Source organism: Bubalus bubalis, chromosome X (genome assembly GCF_019923935.1).
Source record: "Bubalus bubalis isolate 160015118507 breed Murrah chromosome X, NDDB_SH_1, whole genome shotgun sequence".
NCBI classification, from domain to species: Eukaryota; Metazoa; Chordata; class Mammalia; order Artiodactyla; family Bovidae; genus Bubalus; species Bubalus bubalis.
Window position 1 is genome coordinate 36,756,798 of NC_059181.1, and position 23,364 is coordinate 36,780,161.

A 23,364-nucleotide genomic window follows, 5' to 3' on the forward strand; every position below is an offset into this window, starting at 1 on the left:
CACAGACCTTGACAGTTCTGTGGACGTGATGATCAGAGTACATTCTCACACATCACACTTGAGAAAGGAAGGTCCGAAGAAAGAGGCCTCCTGCTCCTGTCATCCCTACTTGCATCAGCAAGGAGGAAGGAAGGTCACTGGCACAGAAAACAATTGAGGGCTTCCCTGGTGGCTCACTGGTAAAGAACCTGTCTGCCATGCAGGGGACGTGGGTTCGATCCCTGGATCAGGAAAATCCCCTGGAGAAGGAAATGGCAACCCACTCCAGTATTCTAGCCTGAGAAATCCCAGGGACAGAGGAGCCTGGGGGGCTACAGTCCATGGGGTCGCAAAGAGTTGGACGTGACTGAGCACAGGACAACACACACAGTGCAGCACAGAAAAGCACCACAAGACAAAACTTGTTTGGCAGAGGTGATGCAGACCACAGCCCCTGAAGTTAGAGGCCTTAACTCAAGGTCAAGACGGCTATTTCTCCCCAGCAGTGGCTAAGGGAATCCCACGTGGTCACATTCGTAATTAAATTCAGGCCACTTCTTACCAAGAGGTCTCTGTCCTGAATACAGAATCTCCTCCTCTTTAACAATATGAGCCACAAAGGAGAAGCAGAGATACATACATGGGGCAGTGGGCAGGGGGGAAAGTTCTAAGACGTTTTAGTTTAAGGTTGACAGTCATTTATATGACCCTAGGTCGTTGAGGAAAAAGTTTGACTAAAAAATTCTGATCTATTTGTGGGAATTGTCAGTGTGCAGAATGTAGCAGGTTATGAGAATTAATGGCATCATCTAGGGAAAGGGCAGAAGTCAAGGAAGGAGTTTTTAGCAGTGAATGAGTGAGAGATTGAGTAAGACGAAGTAGGTAAACGAAGCCTTTACCGCAAGTGGAGTTCAGCATAGGATATCAATTACTCTTTGAGGGAATCAAAGGACAAAAGCATCCATTAAAATCTGTGTTTAGGACTTCTCTGGTGGTGCAGTGGTTAAGATTCTGCGCTTCCAATGCAAGGGATATGGATTAGATCTCTGGTCAGGGAACCAAAGTCCATATGCTGTGTAGAGGTCAAAATTAAAAAAAAAAAAAAAAAAGCTCATCTTTTCTTTCCCAGAAGACTATATCTATCACTCAAACACTTATATTCATCATCATGTTCTAATAGATGGGTACACTGGATAATCTAATTCAACAATATTTGAATGAATAGTGTCATCAATTCAACAAATATTTTCTGAGCACCTACCCCATGCCTGCTGCTGTGTTAAGCACAAAGAGATTAACCTTTCTAACAAATTTACACAGTATCCTCTCATTCATTCATTTATTCAACAATGAATAAGCACCTAACGCCTGCAAGATCATGTCTGATGCTTGAAACGCATGCATGGTAAGTGTTCAATATACATTTTCTCTTCCTGAACACCCCGAAGTGACCTTGAGCTCTAAAGCTTGATGAACTGCAGTGTCCTTGGTATAAAAGTGGGTGTAAATATCATATCCCTTACAAGGTAATAAAAATAATAGAAGCAAAATGTCTGGTACAACATGGAGGGGTTGTCACTGCTGTTATTATCATTATTAAGGAAGATAATCCGTGTCGCTTCAGAGATGAGAAGAAAAAAATAATGTGGGCAACCTTCTGAGTAATGAACTCAACTATATTCCTGTGAAGGACAGGGTTGCTAAGAGTGTGCTTGGGTCCCAGAGGAAAAAACAAAATCCCATTCCAAACAGGATTTACCCCAGTGTCTTTCCTGGTTTTCTGAAGGCCCTGATATATGCTGCCTCTTATCAGCCCTGATAAAGTACAGTGGAGGCCACCCACTCCAGTGGTGAGGAGTCACTGGATGTTCAGATTTCTGATTCCCAACCCTCACCAGGCAAAGACCAAAGTAGACAAAGACAATAGAGATGCTCTGACCCCTAGCTAATGAGGCTGAGATTCTGGCAGAGAACTAGCACCAGTTCAACAGTTAAGAGCTGAAATGCAAATAAGGAACTAAGGCAGAAAAGCAGAACCCAACTCAGAAAGGTTAGGGGTACACAACCTTTTAAGAAAGTGAAGAGGTCAGTCTTTAGGGGTGGGTGGGGCTTTATAGGAGCTTCCCTGGTGGCTCAGACAGTAAAGAATCTGCCTGCAACAGGAGACCCGGGTTCCATCCCTAGGTCAGAAAGATCCCCTGGAGAAGGGACTAGAGAAGCACTATGAAGTGGTACCTGCAGGCTGGAAGCTTCCAGTGTTTGTGGATAGTTCATATTAATGCAACAAAAACGTGTATTTTCAGACTAACTGCTTATGAGCCTAAAGAAAGAATTTTTATTTTTACTCCTCTATATAATAATATTTTCTTGATAAATCCTAGGGAAAAAATGAGTGAGAAATTGAAGTATGATAAAATTACACAGGAAAGTAAATATATTCTTGCCAAAAATCATTATTCTGCTCCCATGAGTAATACTAACATAGAAGAAAAGACTAGGAATATATTCCATTAACTTTTTTCTGCAGTGACAGCAAATTTTCAACTAGGCATGTGTTTCTAACTTTGCCAGCTTTCTCTCTGAAACAAACATGTCAGACAGGATTACTGTGGCAAGTTAGTCATATGGATTTTTTTTTCAAAATGGTAATGCATAACATTAGAAACCAAACCACAAAGAACAGGCTCTCTAGAGCCAGACTAGAGCCCTTACACAGAACACACAGTGCTTTGAATAGGTTTTGTCGGTCAAAAAGGAGGAGCTTGGTTACCTAGGATTCCAGGAAATAACATGTATCTTCTAGGACACAAAGAAGGGAAAAAATAGAATGCAGGGAACTTATTCCAAGTCAGGAATATAAAATAGCATACCCTCTCCTAAAGAAATCCTAGGTTCTAAATTATGAGGCACTGAAAATTGTTATTTTCAATTAAGAAGCTCAAATTGTTATTTCAATTCTGGCCCATTTAACCACCAAGCATTTCCAGAAGATAATGAATACTATCAAAAATTCATATATGTATGTGAATGAGCTTGAAAAGAAGTATACCAGCTATTACCACACAATAATAGAGAAAGAAAAGCAACCATTGAACATTTTTAAGAGCTCTGATTATCCCTGCCTTGTGGAACTTTATTCGACTCTCATTTCATTATGCTCAATAATATTGTTGAGAAATACTTATGTTTCTACTCTACAAAGGGTAAAGCACACCCCTTTCACAGCAAAAGTGCTCAATAAATGTTGAATAAAAGTTTGACATACATTGCATAAAGCCACTTCTTTGGGAGATGCTGAAATGTTAGAATTATCAGACCAGGAATTTTAAAATACTAGGAATAACATGCTATGGACTTTAGACTTCTCTGGTGGTGCAGTGGATAAGAATCTGCCCGCCAACACAAGGGACAGCAGTTCGACCCCTGGTCTGGGAAGATTCCACATGTCGTGGAGCAATTAAGCCCGTATGCCACAACTACTGAGCCCACATGCCCTAGAGACCAGGAGCCACAACTGTTGAGCCCATGTGTGGCAACTATTGAAGCCGGTGCACCTATAGCCTGTGCTCTGCAACGAGAGAGGCCCCCACAGTGAGAAGCCCATGCAAAGCAACAAAGACCCAGCAGCAGTTAAAAAGCAAATATGATATGGGCTTTAATGTAAAAAGTAAACAACATGCAAGAAAAGATGGATAATGTAAGTGGAGAGATAGACATTCCAAGAAAGTATCAAAAAGAAATGCTACCAATCAAAAATGCTGTAACTGAAATAAAGAATGCTTTTAATAGGCTTATTAGGAGAATGGATGCAACTAAGTAAAGAATTTCTAAGCTTGAAAATATGAAAACAGAAACAGCAAAACTGAAAAGAAAGGAATATCCAAGATCTCTGAGACAACTACAAAAGATGTAACATATGTATAATGAGAATACCAGAAAGAGGAAACAGACAGAAGAACAGCAGCAGTACTTGAAGCAATAATGAGTGAGAGTTTCCCCAATAAATGTCAGACACCAAACCATAGATCCAGGAAGCTCAGAGAACACCAAGCAGGATAAAATGCTAAACAGGATAAAAGCAAAACAAAGAAACAAACCAAAAGCTATGTCTAGGAATGTTATAGTCAAATTGCAGAAAATCAAAGACAAAAAATCTGGAAAACAACCCAAAGGAGGAAAAAAAAAAAAAAGTATCACTAGAGGAACAAAGATAAGTTGCCCCTTGAACAACCTGGATTTAAACTGCCCAGGCTCACTTATATGCAGATATTTTTCAATAGTAAATACTGAAGTACCACAGAGTCCGTAGTTGGTTGATTTTGTGGATGCAGAGGAACTGGAGCTATGGAGGTATGGCCGTAAGTTATACTCACTTGGATTAATCCCCACAATGTTCGACAGCTAACTGTATATCTGACATTTCCTCAGAAACCAAGCAAACGAGAAGGGAGTGAACAGAAATACTTGAGAGTGTTGAGAGAAAAAAATTCACCCACTCAGAATTTTGTACTCTAAGAAATTATCTGTCAAAAGAGAAGGAGAAATAAAGATTTGCTCAGACAGGCAAAAACTAAGGCAACTTTTTGCTAGTAGATTTACCTGACAAGATTTGTTAAAAGTTCTTCATAGAGAAGGAAAATAATATAGGTCAGAAATAAGGAGCTACATAAAGAAATGAAGAGCATCAAAAAATGAATAACTAGAAGTAATATAAAAACTTTTTCCTCATTCTTAAATGATCTAAAAGATCACAATTTGCTCAAACTACTAGCAACAGTACATTCAGTTATAAATACTTATATATATGCTTATGTATAAGTGAAATGAATAACAATGATATAAGGAATAGGAGGGAGGAATTTGGAATATTTTGTTATTATACAGTACTTCTATTACCTATGAAGTGATACAGTATTATTTGAAAGTGGAATTGGATTAGTTGGAAACGTGTATTTAGCAAATGCTATGGCAACCATTAAAAAATGTTTTGTTTTTTTTTTTAAGTTTACTGATACACTAACAAATAAGAGAAAATGGAACCATGTAAAGTGTCAATTAAGACACAGGAGAAGTATGAAAGACAAAAACAGGAACAAAGAACAACAAACAGAAAGCAGTATGGTAGTTATTAATCCAACTATATCAATAATCCTTTTAAAACATCAATGATCTAAATATACCAATGAAAAGACAGATTGTCAGAGTGGATGAAAGAATAAAACCCAAATATATATTGTCTACAAGAAACACATTTTACATAGAAAGACACACATAGATGAAAAGTAAAGGCATGGAGAAATATACCATGCTAGTAATTAATCAAAGAAAGTAGAAGCAGCTACATCAATTTCTGACAGAGCTACTTCAGGGCAAGGAAAGTTGTCAGAGATAAGAGGATAATATCATAACACAATGACAAAGGGGGTCAATTCTTCAAGAAGACATAACAATCCTTAATGTATGCACATAACAACAAAGTGTTAAAATATATGAGGCAAAACCTGTCAGAACTGCAAGGAAAAACAGATGAATCTCCTATTATTACAGACTTCAACACTCCTCTAACTGAACTGGACAGATTCAGCAGGCACAAATTCAGTAACTCTATAGCACCACCAATCAATTGGATACAACTGATATCTAAAGACGACTTCATCCAACAACAGAATTCTCATTTTTCTCTAGCTTGATGGAATATGCACCAAAATAAACCACGTTCTGGGACATAAAATGCAACCTTAGCAAATTTAAAAGAATAGAAATCATACACTGTCTGTTCTCAGACCACCATGGAATTACACCAGAAATCAGTAAGATAACTGCAAAATCCTCAAACACATGATGATTAAACAACTCACTCTAAACAACACATGAACTCTCAAATTTTAAAATATTTTGAACTATATGAAAATAAAACTTACCAAATACTATGGAATGCCTGAAAGCAGTGCTTAGAGGAAAATTTATAGCAATGAATGCATACATATAAGGTTCTTTACCGCTACCGCCACCTGGGAAGCCCATTTAAAGACAAAAGTTCTAAAAATCAACAATCTAAGCTTCTACCATAGAAAGTCAGAAAGTGACTTAAATTCAAAGAAGCAAAAGAAGATAAATAATAAAAATTAGAGCAGATATCACAATGAAACTGAAAACGAGGAATGAATAGAGAAAATAAAACCAAAACCTGACACTTTGAAAAGATTTTTTTAAATTAATAATCTTCTAGCCAAGCTAACAAAAAAAAGAGAGAGAGAAATTACAATACTTGAAATAAAAGCCACCATTACAGATTGCATGGAGACATTAAAAGGTTAATAAAAGATTATTATGAACAAATCCATTAAACCAATTCCTTGAAAGAGTCAACCTGCCAAAACTCATACAAGAAGAAATAGACAATATGAATATATATTATATATTAAAGAAATAGAATCAATAATTAATAACCTTTCAAAAAGTAAAGCAACAGGCTCAGATGGGCTCACCTGTGAATTCTATCAAACCCTTAAGGAGAAACTATACCAATTTTCTACAGTCTCTTCCAGAAGATAAAAACCAAACCAAGGGAATACTTCCTAACTTATGAAGCCAGAATTACCCTAATACCAAAATCAGACAAAGACATTACAGGAAAAGAAAACTACTGACTAGTATCTCTCATGAACATACCTGCAAAAACCCTCAACAAAATACTAGCAAATCAAATGCAGCGATGTATAAAAAGAATTACAAACCATAACCAAGTGAGATTTATTCCAGATATGCAATGCTGATTCAATATTTGAAGATCAATTAATGTAATCCATCACATCAATAGGCAAAAGAAGAAAAACAGCATGAACATATCAGCAGATGCAGAGAAAGGACTTTACAAAATCCAACACCCATACATGATTAAGAACTCTCAGAAAATGAGAAGTAGAGGTGAACTTCCTCAACTTGTTAAGAATATCTACAAAAACCTATAGCTTAACACCATACTTAATAGGGAGAAACACAAAACTTTCCAGCTAAAATAAGGAACAAGTCAATAATGTCTCCTCTTACCACTCTTCTCCAAGTTATGTGTGTGTGCGCTCAGTCATGTCCAACTCTTTTGTGACCCCATGGACTGTCGCCCACCAGGCTCCTCTTGTCCATGGGATTGCCTAGCCAAGAATACTGGAGTGGGTAGCCACTCCCTTCTCCAGGGGATCTTCCTGACCCAGGGATCGAACTTGCATCTTCTGCATTGGCAGGTGGCTTCTTTACCACTAGCGCCACCTGGGAATTCCTTCCCAAGTTACACGGATTGGTAAGTAAGAAATCAAACTTTTTTCACAGATGGCATTATCAACAATGTAGAAAACCCCCAAAGAATCAACAACAAAGACTCCTGGAGCTAATAAGCAATGATAGCAAAGTTGCAAGACACAAGATTAATGTGCAAAAGTTACTCAATTCCCTAAACACCAGTAATAAATAAGTGGAATTGGAAATTTAAAACATATTACCATTTATATTAGCACTCCCCACAAAATGAATTACTTATATATAAATCTAAAAAAGTTTGTCCAAAATCCATTATGAGGAAAATGCCTCATATTTGTGACCAAAGACATCAAAGGAGAACTAAATAAATGGAGAATTATTCCACATTCATGGAAATACAGATTCAATAGTGGCAAGATGTCAGTTCTTCCCATGATGATCAATAGGTTCAACACAATCTCAATCAAAATCTAGCAAGGTATTTTATGGATATCAACAAACTCACTCCAAAATTTATACGGAGAGCCAAGAGACCTAAAAGAGTCAACTTAATACTGAAGAACAAAGCTGGAGGACTATTTTCTACTCAGTTTTGCTGTGAACCTAAAATGCTCTAAAAACAGTTCATTAATTTATTTTTTTAAGGAGTGAGTCCTTCTCTTTCCTTGTAATGATCTGATCTATTCCCAGAGCTTCCTCTCCACCCATGCCACTCTCCTGAATTCCACCTGGATAGCAGAAAGTCTTCTCAGACTCAGCATGCCTAGTACTGAATGCTTGGTCTTCCTTCTCTCAAATTTTCTTCTCCAACAATCTTTCGTATCTCACTAAGTGTCTACTCCATTGTTCTAGCTGCTCAGACCAAAATCCTTGGCATCATCCTTGACTCTCATCCTTTGTCATATTCCCCTTCCAATTCCACTTCCAATAAGTGAGCAGAAAATCTGGTCACTTATCATACCTTTAGCATTATATTACTTTGGTTCAAGTCACCCCAACCTCTCCTCAAACTGCTCTCTACTGTTCCTGCTCCCCTTGCAATTCTATACTCCACAAAGCACTCAGATTGATCCTTATGAAACAGAAATCAGATCACATCATTTCACTCTTCAAACCTTCCAAGGCTTTTCCTCTCACTCAATAGCCTTACAATATCCTCTCAAAATGAGTGGAATAGCCCTACCCTCCAACACACCTTCTTACTTATGTGACCCTGTTTCTTATTATTGACTCCCACTCATTCATGCTATTCTCATCACAAGGACTGTTTTGTGATTCCTAGCAAAAATGTCTCAAAAAGGTACCACCTCAGGACCTCTATACTTGCTGTTCTCTATTCCCAGAAAGCTCTTCCTCCAAATAGTTTTCTTATCTCTTAAAACTCTTTGCTGACACTGTCTTCCCTGATCACTGCCCTCCAAAAGACTCTATTCACCTACTGATGAATATCTATAGATGCTCCACTATTCACTTTTCCTACTTTGCATTTCTCTAAAGAATGCAACACTGTAACTCTACTCACATACACATATACACATGTGTATACACACACACACACACACACACACAGAGCGCACATACACCCACATTTTACTTACTTATGTTTATTTTCTTCCTCCCTCAAATAGGATGTTAGCTCCTTGAGGACAGAAATGTCCAGTAAAATACAAATATTTTATTCAATGCTATATCCTGAGTGCTTAGAATAATACCTGGCAATTGAGAGGCACACAAACATTTGTTGAATGATAACCATATACTTATGTCAGTCTTAGGGGAAGGGCTGGGGCAATGGGGTTATGACAGAGCATGCCTGAACTTAACTTCAAAAAATTCTTCTAAATGAAAAAAGGTAGAAAAAAACACAATTGTGCAACCATAAGAGGTAGCTGGAGTCCTGAACTTTAGTAACCAGCATTACTAAACTTGAAAAATCCATAGAGTTCATGGCCTATTTAAGTTCCACTGAAAAGTAGTGTGCAAACAAACCTCCCTTACAGAGTGTTCCTCCAACTTCTCCCCTCTCACATTTAGATTTACTTTTCTTAACTCATTCTTTCCCCCTCTATTCTCTTGGTGCCTGATTCTAGGCCCTCCTGCTCTCTGGATCCAGTTCTCTGTTTTATCAATTATATCCCCTTAGCATTACACCTTCAAACATTCCAGTAGGCTTTTCACCCCTTTCACAATACAGTTTTCTTGATCCCTTAAAATTCTCAAACTCCAGTTTTTTTTTTTCCCTTCTTCCTTCATCAACAATTAAAAAAAAATATTTTTCACTGCTTCTACTTCCTGACCAGCATTATTCAAAGAAGTGGTTCTTAACTAGAGTGTACATGAAACCCTCCTTTTTCATGCCCAGGTTCCACACTCTGAAATTCTGACTTGATCAGTTTGCACTGGGGAGACACTTTAGAGAACACAATAAACCTAAGTGTGTTGGTGAAAACTGCTCCCTAACAGAGTCTAATGCACACCCCCATATTAAGAACCATTATCTCAAAGATCTGCCATATGTTGTTTTCCTTTTTTTCTGGCCATAATAATGTTAATATTCTACCAATTGAGGAGTATAATTAGATCAACTCTTGTACCTGACACACATGAAAAACAAATAAAAAGGCTCCAATCAGAACACAAATCCAACTGTGTTCTCTCAGTTTTATCCTTTCTGAACTTTCCAAGGCATCCAGTACCACCAATTTTAAGCATGCTGCTCTCTTCGATAACATCTTGGTCTTTTGGTTTCGGTCTCCCCTCCTCCCTGCCAATCTGTCTTAATGCCATCTAAATCAGTGCCACTCAATGTGGATCCGAGGGTAGGCAGCAACACCATCATTTGGAAACTTACAAGACATGAATATTCCTCAGGCCCCATTCCAGACATCAGAAATTCGAGGGATGGGGTCCAGAAATCAATGAATTCTTGTGATTATTAGGCACGCTGATGTCTGCAAACCAGTGTGCTGCTGCTGCTGCTAAGTCACATCAGTCGTGTCCGACTCTCTGCGACCCCAGAGACGGCAGCCCACCAGGTTCCCCCGTCCCTGGGATCCTCCAGGCAAGAACACTGGAGTGGGTTGCCATTTCCTTCTCCAATGCATGAAAGTGAAAAGTGAAAGTGAATTCGCTCAGTCGTGTCTGACTCTAGCAACCCCATGGACTGCAGCCTACCAGGCTCCTCCGTCCATGGGATTTTCTAGGCAAGAGTATTGGACTAGGGTGCCATTGGTGCCATTGCCTTCTCTGAACCAGTGTGCTAAGCCACCTGCTTTTGGAAATATGGGAGGAATCTACTCACAGGACTGAAGCATGATGTCAACACATTCATATTTTGAAGTTAACTGTTACTGTAGTTGTCATGTGTGTTTGTTTAGTCGCTCAGTCATGTCGGACTCTTTGTGACCCCATGGACTGTAGCCCACAAGACTCCTCTGCCCACGGGGATTCTCCAGGCAAGAATATTGGAGTGGGTGGTCATGCCCTCCTCCAGGGGATCTTCCCAATGCAGGGATTGAACCCAGATCCCCCGCACTGCAGGCAGATTCTTCATCATCTGAGCCATCTGGGAAGCCCATGGTGGGCTTAAGTAGGTGTCCTAAGAAATGGCAATTACAAATAATTGTAACTACTGTTTTCAGGGCAATTAGTATGTGCTAGACACTTTGATAAACTGTTAACACACCTGATCTCACTTATCAGGTGTTGTAATCATCATTTTTACAGGTAAGGACACTGACACTTTGAAAAAGTTTAAACTCTTGCCTCCAAATTTGACACCATTGACCACCATATCACTGTCTCCTGCAAAGACTCGGAAAGAAAGAGTCTTGAACAGAACCCTAAGAAGAAGACTCAGTGGGAGTGACTGAGGTTGACTGGTCAAAGAATCAGAGGAGAAACCAGAAATAGGGAAGTCAGTCTAGGTGAGCAAAGTTTTAAACAGAAAGCCTTAATCACAGTGGTTGGGAAAATTTTTTCAGTAGTCTACAGACCACAAAGGATGTAGAACTTTCTTTTTTTTTTTTCTTTTTTTGAAGTTTTATGGAGGCTACTCATTCTGAGTCCCAAGTTTTACTGACAAAACCAGACACTAACTTGGATTGTTTTGGGGGGGATAATGGTTAATATTATTTATATATATTTATATTTAAAGTGACATGAAGAAAAAAAGTTTACATTTAGGTGGAGAGGGGATAAATTAAATGAGGGGAGAAAACTTAGAAATGTACTAAGAGCCAGAATAGGTTTTCTGCCTTTCCTTAAAAAAACTTTTTATTAAGATTTATCTTATTTAAAAAAGAAGAAAAAATTATATATATATTGGAGTGCAGCTGATTAACAATGTTGTGATGGTTTCAGGTGGACAGCAAAGGGACTCAGCCATACATATACATGTATCTGTTCTTCCCCAAACTCCCCTCCCATCCAGGTTGCCAACCAAGCAAGATTCTGACTTATTTTTAAAACTAAAGTATCAATTTTATTCACTTATAAACTGAGTAACCATTTGCTCATGATATTCTCTCCAATGGGTAAATCCATTTAGCAGAGGAAAGCTGGCTGTTGGGGTGAGGAGCTTGAATTGTAACAAGCAAAAGGAAGATAATTTCTGTTATTAGCTAGAGGTGACTGGAAGGCCAGGGATGCTGGTGGAGTTAAGAGAACTTGCAGGCAGAAAAGTCAGGCCAAGTCTACTGAGGGCACTGTGCTGTGAAGAGACTCCCTAGCCAAATGTTTAAGTCACCTTATGATTTTGGAGGAGTATAATACAACTGATTAATCTAGCTGGTCTAATCGGTTATAGCTTCTTTACTTACATTACCCTCCAGAAGATGCCATCTAGTCAGCCTGATCTGCTTACAAATTTCCTAAATTCCAGTGGCACTCTATTTGTGTCTTTCTACAAATGATTAATCATTTTGCATTGACTTTTCACTTGTTTTGGTATCAGAAATCAACCTTTAAAAAAATAATCAGCCTTTTTCTGATGTTTACTTCGCCTATATATATATATATATATATATACAAAGCTTTTATACCTTTTTAAGAAGAGTATATAAGTGAAAGTCACTCAGTCGTGTCTGACTCATTGCGATCCCATGGACTATATAGTCCATGGAATTCTCCAGGCCAGAATACTGGAGTGGGTAGCCTTTACCTTCTCCAGGGCATCTTCCCAACCCAGGGATCTCCACAGACTAATACATGGGAACATATTTCCATGTTTATTTCCTATCCATATTCTAAATAATGGTGTTCAAACACTATAATTTCAGCATTCTGAATTTCTTCTATTATCCCATGAGCCTTATGTGATGTGAATTACTATCTTTCTAATAACACTTGTTAACATCTAACTGTAAGTGCATTTATTAGGCACTGAGTACATACCCAGCAGTCCTAGGTACTGGGATAACACAGAAGACTGAGGTTCCAGTAACAAGAGAAAAAAGGCCAGTAGTGTCAGCTTGACAGAAAAGGAGGTGATTAATACATTCTGAGTGCATATGTGTTCAGTTGTGTCTGACACTATGAGACCCCCATGGACAGGGAGCCCACAAGGCTCCCTGTCCATGGGATTTTCCAGGCAAGAATACCAGAGTGGATTGCCATTTCCTCCTCCAAGGGATCTTCTCCATCCAGGGATCGAACCTGCATCTCCTGCATGACAGGTGGATTTTTTTTTTTTTTTTTTTTTTTTTTTTTTTTTACCACTGAGCCACCTGGGAAGCCCAATACATTCTGAAAGATTTGGCCAATTTTTTCCAAGTAGTGAACTGGGCTGAATCTGAAAGGATAAATAGAAGTTCATCAGGCACTGGAAAAGGGATGTATCCCTAATACTTCTCTCCCCAAATTTGGTAATGTTAGTGGCATTTAACTTAAAATAACAGAAAAAGAAAGAGTAAAATGACAATAATGCAAGAAGAAATCCTCCACTTTACGATCTGGGGGTTGGGACTGTGCCTTTAAACACATTTCAGATCTGAAAGTAAATGTTTATAAAACAGTATTCAGAAGCAGGGGAAAGGGGTGGAGGAGGAAGAAGCTCAGTTTGTTTTATTGTATTAAGTTAAACAAATGAGTAAAAATATCAACATCTATGCTTGGGAACACATATAACTACTTTCCATAAAAACCCTATGCTTGAAAATGAAAGCCTCAGAACCTTATCCTAAATTACAAGAGTTGCCCTGGTGTTTTATATCCCCAATGTAATTTTGCGTGCACACACACACACACACACACAAATCCATTCTTAATTGAAACAATCAACCACGCCCTAACCAGCTTCCACTTACCCTGACTTTCACACCTCCACATCCTTCAAAGTTTGGCTGAATTTATACTAGGACTATCTCAAGGCATTAATTTAGCTCTAAGTTTTCACACACCACCTCTTCATTCTTCCTTTCAATTATTTCCTCTTAAATTCCATTAGTTTCCCATTTCTCCTTAAGGGACACTTAGAAATACATCAACAGCACAATTACAAAACCAATGGCTGCAGCCAGTCTGAACACACACACTAATTTCCACTCACATCCCTCTTGAGGCTGTTTCTACCAATAATCAAAATCAGCGGACCAGAAAGGAGGAAAAAGCTGAGGCAGGAGGGTTATTGCCTTCCACTCCCCCCATGTGTGCCCCCCACTTTCGCTCCCCCGTCCCCCAAGGCTGCACCGCGACCTTGTGCGCTCCCCCTTCCACCGACTCGCCCCCGCTGTCACCCGCCACTGCCTAGAAAACAGTCCTAGCCTTTGTTAAAATGTCCATGAGCACAATGTACCAGAAGACGGACACATTCCCGGGGGCGGGGTGAAGAAAGTCACACGAGTGCCACGCCCTCCTTGGCACAAACCTGGGGCGACAGCCCACCTCCTCCAAATCCTCTCCCCCCGCGATGAGGAATGTTCCTGGCAACTCTGCACTCCAGGACGGCAGCGCGGGGGAAGGGATGGGCCCGGGACGCCCGCCGCTCAGGGGCACTAAGCGGGGGCTACTAAACTTGAAGCTGGGACACCCTCCAGAGCCCTTGGCGAGCCTCCCGGTCCTGCCAAGCCTGAGTCCAGACTTTCAGCCTCCGCAGCCCTTTCCTTCAATTTCTCCTCTTCCACATATCCTTGCCCGCTCCTGCCACCACGCACTCTTGCTCCCCACGCAGCAGGAGCCGGACACCCTCCGGCAGCGCGGCCAATCCCGCTGCCGCACGTCTGGCTGGTTTCTCCTTACGGGACCGACGGCTGTCCCGGCCGTCACCCGCACACACTCCAATCCCTCTCGGGACGCCCAGCCCGAACCACATTCTGCGGCTGCGAGCCCCGTGTGCCCACCACACTCACCGCGCGCCCCGCACCGCTACTCCGCACTCTGTCTGCCGCCAACGGCGCCTGCGCGCTACCACCTCCACCGAGCCGGGTGGGAGCCTGGAGCCTGGAGCCAGGAGCCGACGGGAAGAGCTGTGGAAAGCGGCGGAGGCGGGGCCCGGGAGGAGTTAGGAGAGGCAGGGCGGGGCCAGGCAGGTTGGGAAACCGAGGGGCGGAGCCCGCCGCCGGGGTACGGAAGACCTAAGGCTTGGGGCACTGGGTTAGAGCTTTCCAGTCTTGAGATCTGTTTATAAATAACACTGGCATGAGAAGTCATTGAGGACCCTGGGTGCACCCCATGCACACTCACACTCCAGAAAGCCCAGCTCGGCGCGGGGCCAAGCTAGCCACCCCAGGCGTCAGCACGCCTCTCCCAGGAACCACTCTGGGTCCTCATTACCCTTTCACCTTTTCACATGCCTGGCTCCCCACACGTTATTCCGCCCACTGGCCTCTCGCCTCGTCGTGCACGGTCCTTGGCGCTCCAGAGGCGAGCCCACAGACTGTCTGTGCAAGGCACCCTAGTTAACACGTCTATGCTGTGTGAGGCCAGAACACGGTTGGTGACTTTCCAACCGTTGCCCACTGTTACAGCACAGTCCTTTCCCAGAGAACAAACTCTTTTGCTGTTCTGGCCTTTTGCTGACAACGTCTGCTTTTTCTTTAAAAAAAAGAAGAAAAAAGAAAGAATGAACGAAAAGAAAAGTCTTAAACAAACCTACCCAAATATCTTGGGAAGAAGAACACATGTCAAATAAGACCCATCTCTGACCCTGCTTATTTAGGGAGCCACTTCAGAATTTGAGCCTTCTTAAAAGCCCCTCTGAGAAACAGGAATATTCAGAGTGTGTAGCCCTGTGAATTTTGCTCTACTGGCTTCAGGTTTTTCTGGCAGTTAGCATTTTAAGAAGCCTAACTTGATTATTATTCCATGCTGCATGCGTGCTTAGTTTTTAAGTTCTATGCTTTTCTGTTTAAAATCTGGTCGGCTGTGGTATTCCACGTGCCTTCAGATCAGTTATTAAAATAAACATACCTGAGTGGAATCCAAGTGAATTGGCCTGTGGGCCTGAAGTGACTTATTCCAAATTACTTTTCTTCTTTTTACTTGAGTTATGATGGAACTGAGAAACAACTGGCTATTAAGAATAATAGAATTGCCACAGGGCCAAAGCAATAGTCCTTCACACCAAGTATTTTGACTGAAAAGGGAAAGGAACATTTTTGGTGAGAGACCGGTCATTGCCCTTAGAGATCTGAATATCCTGAATTTCTTTCCATTAACCTTTGTGGTTCTTCTGTTTGTGTATTTTTACAAACCAGACTATCTGAACTCATTTCTGTTTTGCATGTGTCAAATAAGCAGATGGGGATTTCAGTGAGGACAGACTGCAAGAGGGTATGTATATTGGTAAGTGTAGACACAGACTCTATAGGCTAGATAATCTGTAACTGCTTGGAAGTAGGAATTTGTCCTAGTCATTTCACTGGTAAAATGTTTCACATACAGAAGGTGCTAAAAGAAAAAAAAAAAAAACACTAACCCTGCATTGATAAAGATAATTTTTACATCTTTAATAGATGCATATGTTTGTTCACTTTCATTTGATTACTGGATTTATTACTTTATGTCCAAATTGATCTGAATATTTTGATTGGATGCAGAGTTTCAGAGAACACTAAGGAGAGATAAGAAGGCCTTCTTAAATGAACAATGCAAACAAATGGAGGAAAACAATAGAAGGAGAAAGAGTAGAAATTTCTTCAAGAAAATTGGATGTCAACATTTTATGCAAGGATGGGCATGATAAAGAACAGAAACAGTGAGGACCCAAGAGAAACAGAAGATATTAAAAAGAGGTGGCAAGAATACACAGAAGAACTGTACAAAAAAACATCTTAATGACTCGGATAACTATGATGGTGTGGTCACTTACCTAGAGCCAGACATCCTGGAGTATGAAGTCAAGCGGGCCTTAGGGAGCGTTACTACCAACAAAGCCACTGGAGGTGATGGAATTCCAGCTGAACTATTTAAAACCCTAAAAGATGATCCTGTTAAACTGCTGCACTCAATATGTCAGCAAATTTGGAAAATAGCAGTGGTCACAGGACTGGAAAATATCAGATTTCATTCCAATCCTAAAGAAGAACAACACCAAAGAATGTTCAAATTACTGTACAATTGTGCTCACTTCATATGCTAGCAAGGTTATGCTCAAAATCCTTCTAACTAGGCTTCAGCAGTAAGTGAACTAAGACCTTCCAGATGTGCAAGCTGGGTTTCAAAGAGGCAGAAGAACCAGAGATCAAATTGACAACATTCGCTGGATCATGGAGAAGGCAAGGGACTTCGAGAAACACATCTACTTCTGCTTCACTAACTACACTAAAACCTCTAAACGTGTGAATCACAAAAAACTGGGGAAAATTGTCAAAGAGATGAGAGTACCAGACTACCTTACCTGTCTCTTGAGAAACCAGTATGCAGGTCAAGAAGCAACAGTTAGAACCAGACATGGACCAACAGACTGGTTCAAAATTGGGAAAGGAGTATGACAAGGCTGTATATTGTCACCCTGCTTATTTAACTTATATGCAGAGTACATCATGAGAGATGCTGGGCTGGATGAATCACAAGCTGGAATCAAGATTGCAAGTAGGAATATCAACAACCTCAGATGTGCATATGACATGACTCTAATGGCAGAAAGTGAAGAGGAACTAAAGAGCCTCTTTTTGAAGGTGATAGAGGAGAGTGAAAGCATTGGCTTAAAACTAAACATTCAAAAAACTAGGATCATGGCATCTGGTCCCATCACTTCATGGCAAAGAGAAGGGGGAAAAGTGGAAAGAGTGATAGATTTCATTTTCTTGGGCTCCAAAATCGATGCAGGTGGTGACTACAGCCATGAAATTAAAAGACACTTGCTCCTTGAAAGGAAAGCTATGACAAACCTGACAGCGTATTAAAAAGCAGAGACATCACTTTGCCAACAAAGATCCATATAGTCAAAGTTATGGTTTTTCCAGTGGTCATGCACAAATGTGAGAGTTGGACCATAAAGAAGGCTGAGTGCCAAAGAATTGATGTTGTCAAACCGTGATGCTGTAGAAGACTCTTGAGAGTCCTTTGGAAGCAAGGAGATCAAACCAATAAACCCTAAAGGAATTAACCCTGAATACTCATTGGAAGGACTGATGCTGAAGCTGAACCTCCAATACTTTGACCACCTGATGAAGAGCAGACTCACTGGCAAAGACCCTGATGCTGGGAAGGATTGAAGGCAAAAGAAGGGGGCATCAGAGGATGAGATGGTTAGACTCAATGGACATGAATTTTAGCAATTCCAGGAGATAGTGAAGTTGAGAGGAGCCTGGCATGCTGCAATCCATGGGGTCGCAAAGAGTCGGATACGTCTTAGCACTGAACAACTATAATTGGTAATTTGGTATTTATTAGCAATTCAAGAATTTGATAAAATATGTTCAAGAAAAAATATAAAGATTTAAATTAAAAAATATTAAATGATGTAGCCAATGGCTCAGCAGTAAAGAATCTGCCTGCAATGCAGGAGACACAAGTTCAATCCTTGGGTCAGGAAGATTCCCTGGAGGAGGAAACCCACTCTAATATTCTTGCCTGAAAAATCCCACGGACAGAGTAGCTTGGCAGGCTACAGTCCAGTGTGTCACAAAGAGTTGGACACAACTGAGCACAGCACACAACAAAGCAGAAAAATAGGAAAAACACTTGTTATAATGAAATATATTGAGGGTATATATATTATGGAAACTCTCTTTGGCGGTATGCCTGTCAGATCTTCCTTCAAGAAAGAAGACTGTTGTTCAGCTACAAACAGTAGGTGTAGCTGGTAGGCTCCAGTTAAATCATCTTCAGGATGCACCTCAGCTTTTGAGGTGGGAGGGGGTTATGCATGCTTGATGGGTAACTCCCCACCATGTGAATGAGCATGGTGGGGCACTAGAGCCTGGCTATTCCTGCCCAAGGTGAGACTCAGTCTAAGGAACAATCTTTGCTCTGGAGCTCTGTTTGGTTCGCTGAAACTTGATCAGATCTGTGTTCTGTTGTGAAATTTTCTCTGACGTGCTTCCTCCTCACTTTCCTTTCAAAAGTGTCAAATCAGCATCTTAGGACCAAGGTTTTCTCTGCCCAAGCCTTCCTCCCCCATTTATCTTTCAGAGATGTTACTTTTCCATCCTTCCCCCAAACCTCTTATAATCCTGTCTCAGATTTAAATTTCTGGAGGTCCCAAACAGGCATACTCTCTAAGCTCTAACTGCATTAAATTTGGATGATCTTTTTGGTGGCTAAACAGTTCTCAGGTATTGGAAAAGGATAGTCAATATTAATATGGTCCTGTCAATACTAGAATAAAAGTTAAAATAATTATTATACATATAAGTTGTATTTCATATTCTTTTATACCCCAGGCTAATTGTCTAGTTTCTGATTAAACAGAATGAGGACTACACAAAAGGTATTCACAGACCCTGATCTTCATGCCAAAGAGCAAGATCTGTGATGAGAATTTGACTAGGGTGTGGTCACCCAGGACTATACCTTAGGGCACCAGCATTTCTTTAGAGGCTGAAAAATTGTACATACCTTTTTAAAAAATAGCTCCCTTTCAAAGAGCTAATGCCACCAATTCTGACATTCATTCCTTCCTGCCAGTCTCCCTACCCACCTCCCCACAAAATGAATAATTACAGCTAATATTTGTTGAGTACTTGCATGCTGGCCACAGTGCTATGTTCTTTACATGTTTATTCCATGTAATCATCACTTCTACCTATTACATTTTGGTTCTATTATTATTCCTGTTTTGCGAATAGCAAACCCAAGGCTAGGAAAGGTTAAGCACTGTACCCAAGATCATGGCTGCCAAGGATCAAGGACTAGATTAGAATCTAGTAAGTGTCAGATCTTAATTCACTCAGCTCTGAGAGTTTAAGTATCTTCACCTACATATAGAATGGATTTGGGACTAGAATGAAAGTCTTCAGAAACCTCATTTTGTGCTATTGCTTCTAAATCACAATTATCTCTTTTAAGGCTCAGAGTTATGACTCTTAATCTAAGACGTTGGAATTCTGAAATCTTTTAGTCAAACAAACATCCTGCTTTCAGATGGAAAAATCAATGCAACGTTCAAGTGATTTTGTACTTGCCCTATATTTAGTCTGAATGTTTGTTGGTCATTTTGCCTTCAGCTCTAACATGTCTTTAGTTTCATCACAATTTGAGTTGACTTTCCTAAATCCATCATCACTGGGAAAAGAGGGACCAAGTCTCTTTTTATCCTTGGGAAGAAGCCCAAAGATAAGGACTTTTTTAAGTCCTACCTTAATAAATATTGCTGTTGTTGTTCTGTCACTAAGTCGTGTCTGGCTCTGTGACCCCGTGGACTGCAGCATGCCAGACTTCCCTGTCTTTCAGTATCTCCTGGAGTTTGCTCAAACTCATGTCCATTGAGTTGGTGATACCATCCAACCATCTCATCCTCCATCACCCCCTTCTCCTCCTGCCCTCAATTTTCCCCAGCATCAGGGTCTTTTCCATAATAAATATTATTGTACAATATTTACTTCCTTCCTATTAATCTTCCCTTTTGATCAACAGCTGCAGACTTTCCCTAATCTGACCCTCAAAATAGAGAACGTTTTTCCCCAAATAATCACAAAATTTCCATATAGAACATTTTGAGAAAAGCCCAATTCCTAGTTAATAGAACATTTAGATGATTCTATCAACAGCTTCCTGTGATCCCACTGCCTTCCTCACTTCAGTCCACTATAGTCAAACCAGAAGTAGTTAATAAGTTATTCTGATCTTGAATAAGAAAAAGGAAATTCTGATTATTTTGCTGGGAGGTAGTAGTAAATTTCCCTCATTTCTGGTTGGGTAGACCCTTTGGGTGGCCCAGGGCAACACAATAGGCTAGGTCTCAGGAGAGTTCTGACACCATTTACTTCAATATGACTTTTTAAGGTAAGATAACAAGAAAGATGCAACATTGAAATATTTGAAAGTAGGTGCAAAGCGAATCCTTCACCAGCTACAGAGGGTAACCTCAGTATGGAAAGACCTTGGCCCTTATTTTATAAGATGAATGTTGCATGAGCTGGAGCATACAGGATGCCATGGATGACAGGCACATTACTATTTAAAATTAATTTAAAAAAATGTATGAAAGGTGGCTTCCCTAGTGGTAAAGAATCTGCCTGCCAATGCAGGAGACACGAGTTTGATTCCTGGTTGGGGAAGATCCCACATGCCGAGGGGCAACTAAGCCTGTTTACCACAACTACTGAGCCTGTGTACTAGAGCCCAGGAGCCGCAACTACTGAAGCCCACACACCCTAGAGCTTGTGCTCTGCAACAAGAGAAGCTACTGCAATGAGAAGGCCATGCATGGCAACTAGAGGGTAGCCCCTGCTCACTCCAACTAGAGAAAAGCCTGCACAGCAACCAAGACCCAGCTCACCCAAAAATAAATAATAAAATATATTTTTTATAAGTATGGAAGGAAAGAATGAGTGGGGCAATACTTATATGTCATGGGAGTTTTACATCTTTATAGGATTTGGGTCTTATTTTTATGTTTTTAAGCTAATAAATTATAGAAAAATAAACCAACTTGTAGGAGAATCCCTCATCAAGAGCAATTAGGATTGGAATTGGTTTAATAATTGGCAAAGTTGGCTACAATGGAAAACTGAAAATGTCCTTTTAACATAAGACTAGATGTACATTTATTTATCAGTCTTTTGACCTAAAGCCCAGAAGTCTTCTTTGAGCATGGTTCCATTAATAGATGGTCCAGTTTTTTGAGATCTCCTGTATCATTTGTCTAGTGGTTCCTTTCATCCCCTTCCTCATATCCCTCCAACCTCTTGGTTCCATTGTTGTATTCCATATTTGGTTGCCAAATCTCCCTCCATCTCCCTCTCATAAGAACCCTTGTGAATTAGTTGCTCAGTTCTGTCCGATTCTTTGTGACCCCATGGACTGTAGCCCACTGGCTGCTCTGTCCATGGGATTTTCCAGGCAAGAATACTGGAATGGGTTGCTGTTTCCTTCTCCAGGGGCTCTTCCTCAGTGATCGAACTCAGGTCTCCTGCATTGCAGGCAGATTTTTTACCTTCTGAGCTACCAGGGAAGCCTGTGATTACATTTAAGACTCAGTTAAATAATTCAGAGGATTCCTAGGTGGTGTGAGTAGTAATGAATCCACCTGCCAATGCAGAAGGTGTTAGAGACCTGGATTGGATGCCTGAGTTGAGAAGATCCCCTGGAGGAGGGCATGCAACCCACTCCAGTATTCTTGCCTGGAGAATCCCTTGGACAGAGGAGCCTGGCGGGCTACAGTCCATGGGGTCGCAAAGAGTCAGACATGACTTTAGTTCAGTTTAGTTGCCCAGTCGTGTCTGACTCTTCTCGACCCCATGAATTGCAGCACGCCAGGCCTCCTTGTCCATCACCAACTCCCAGAGTTCACTCAAACTCTCATCCATTGAGTCAGTGATGCCATCCAGCCATCTCATCCTCTGTTGTCCCCTTCTCCTCCTGCCCCCAATCCCTCCCAGCATCAGAGTCTTTTCCAATGAGTCAACTCTTCGCATGAGGTGGCCAAAGTACTAGAGTTTCAGCTTTAGCATCATTCCTTCCAAAGAACACCCATGACTGATCTCCTTTAGGATGGACTGGTTGGATCTCCTTGCAGTCCAAGGACTCTCAAGAGTCTTCTCCAACAACACAGTTCAAAAGCATCAATTCTTTGGTGCTCAGCTTTCTTCACAGTCCAACTCTCACATCTATGATCACTGGAAAAACCATAGCCTTGACTAGACATGACTTAGCATGCAAGTAAATGATGCAGGCTAATTTTCCCTCCTCAAGATAATCAATCCACAAAGATCCTTTCACTATGTTAGATAATATAGTCACAGGTTCCAGGGATTGGGATGTGAATATCTTCGGGGTTCATTCTTCAGTCTATCACACATGGCTTAATTAGAGACTAAAGAACAAATTTCCCAAAGTAAACTGAAAAACTAATCAGGTCAATGTTTTCAACAGGGGTGCCTAGAATGCCTAAGCTGTGAGGAACTAAACAGTAATTTAACTTTTAATAGCAATTTAAGAAGTTTGGTAATGGAAGATTTTTAGATTGAAGTTGGGAACTTGTAGCATACATGGCTCGTTTCTTTTAAAAAACAAAATCTATTTAAAACTTAAGAAAGAAAATCCTCCCAGTGTACCAGAACCTGAACTAAAAAGAAAAAGAAAATCCTCCCTCTCTTATGCTTTCCTCTTGCCTTCCTTTGCTCTTATTCCACTCTTCCTTCTTCACTTTCTTTTCTCAGTTACATGCCTCTATAAATTATTTCATGAGTCTATTTCTTGAGCTTTTAGTCATTGCTGCTACTAAGTTGCTTCAGTGGTGTTCAACTCTGTGCGACCCCATAGACGGCAGCCCACCAGGCTCCCCCGTCCCTGGGATTCTCCAGGCAAGAACACTGGAGTGGGTTGCCATTTCCTTCTCCAATGCGTGAAAGTGAAAAGTGAAAGTGAAGGCGCTCAGTCGTGTCTGACTCTTAGCGACCCCATGGACTGCAGCCCACCAGGCTCCTCCTTACATGGGATTTTCCAGACAAGAGTACTGGAGTGGGGTGCCATTGCCTTCTCGGTTTATAGTCATTTCTTATTCAATTTTGAGTTCAGCAAGAAAAA

General features: G+C 40.7%; 1 protein-coding gene across 9 annotated transcripts in view; it reads right to left on the reverse strand.

Annotated features, from left to right (window-relative positions):
• PRRG1 (proline rich and Gla domain 1) overlaps positions 1–23,364 on the reverse strand; it is a 356,881-nt gene that overhangs the window by 127,296 nt on the left and 206,221 nt on the right. For 2 of the 9 annotated variants that reach the window (XM_006066429.3, XM_006066427.3), the window contains exon 1: positions 14,580–14,712. The exons of 6 other annotated variants lie outside the window; for them this stretch is intronic. The gene's annotated coding sequence lies outside the window, so the exon portion shown is untranslated. Of the gene's footprint in view, positions 1–14,579; positions 14,713–23,364 lie in introns of those variants that run through there. One more of the 9 variants, XM_044937110.1, reaches the window with a different exon arrangement.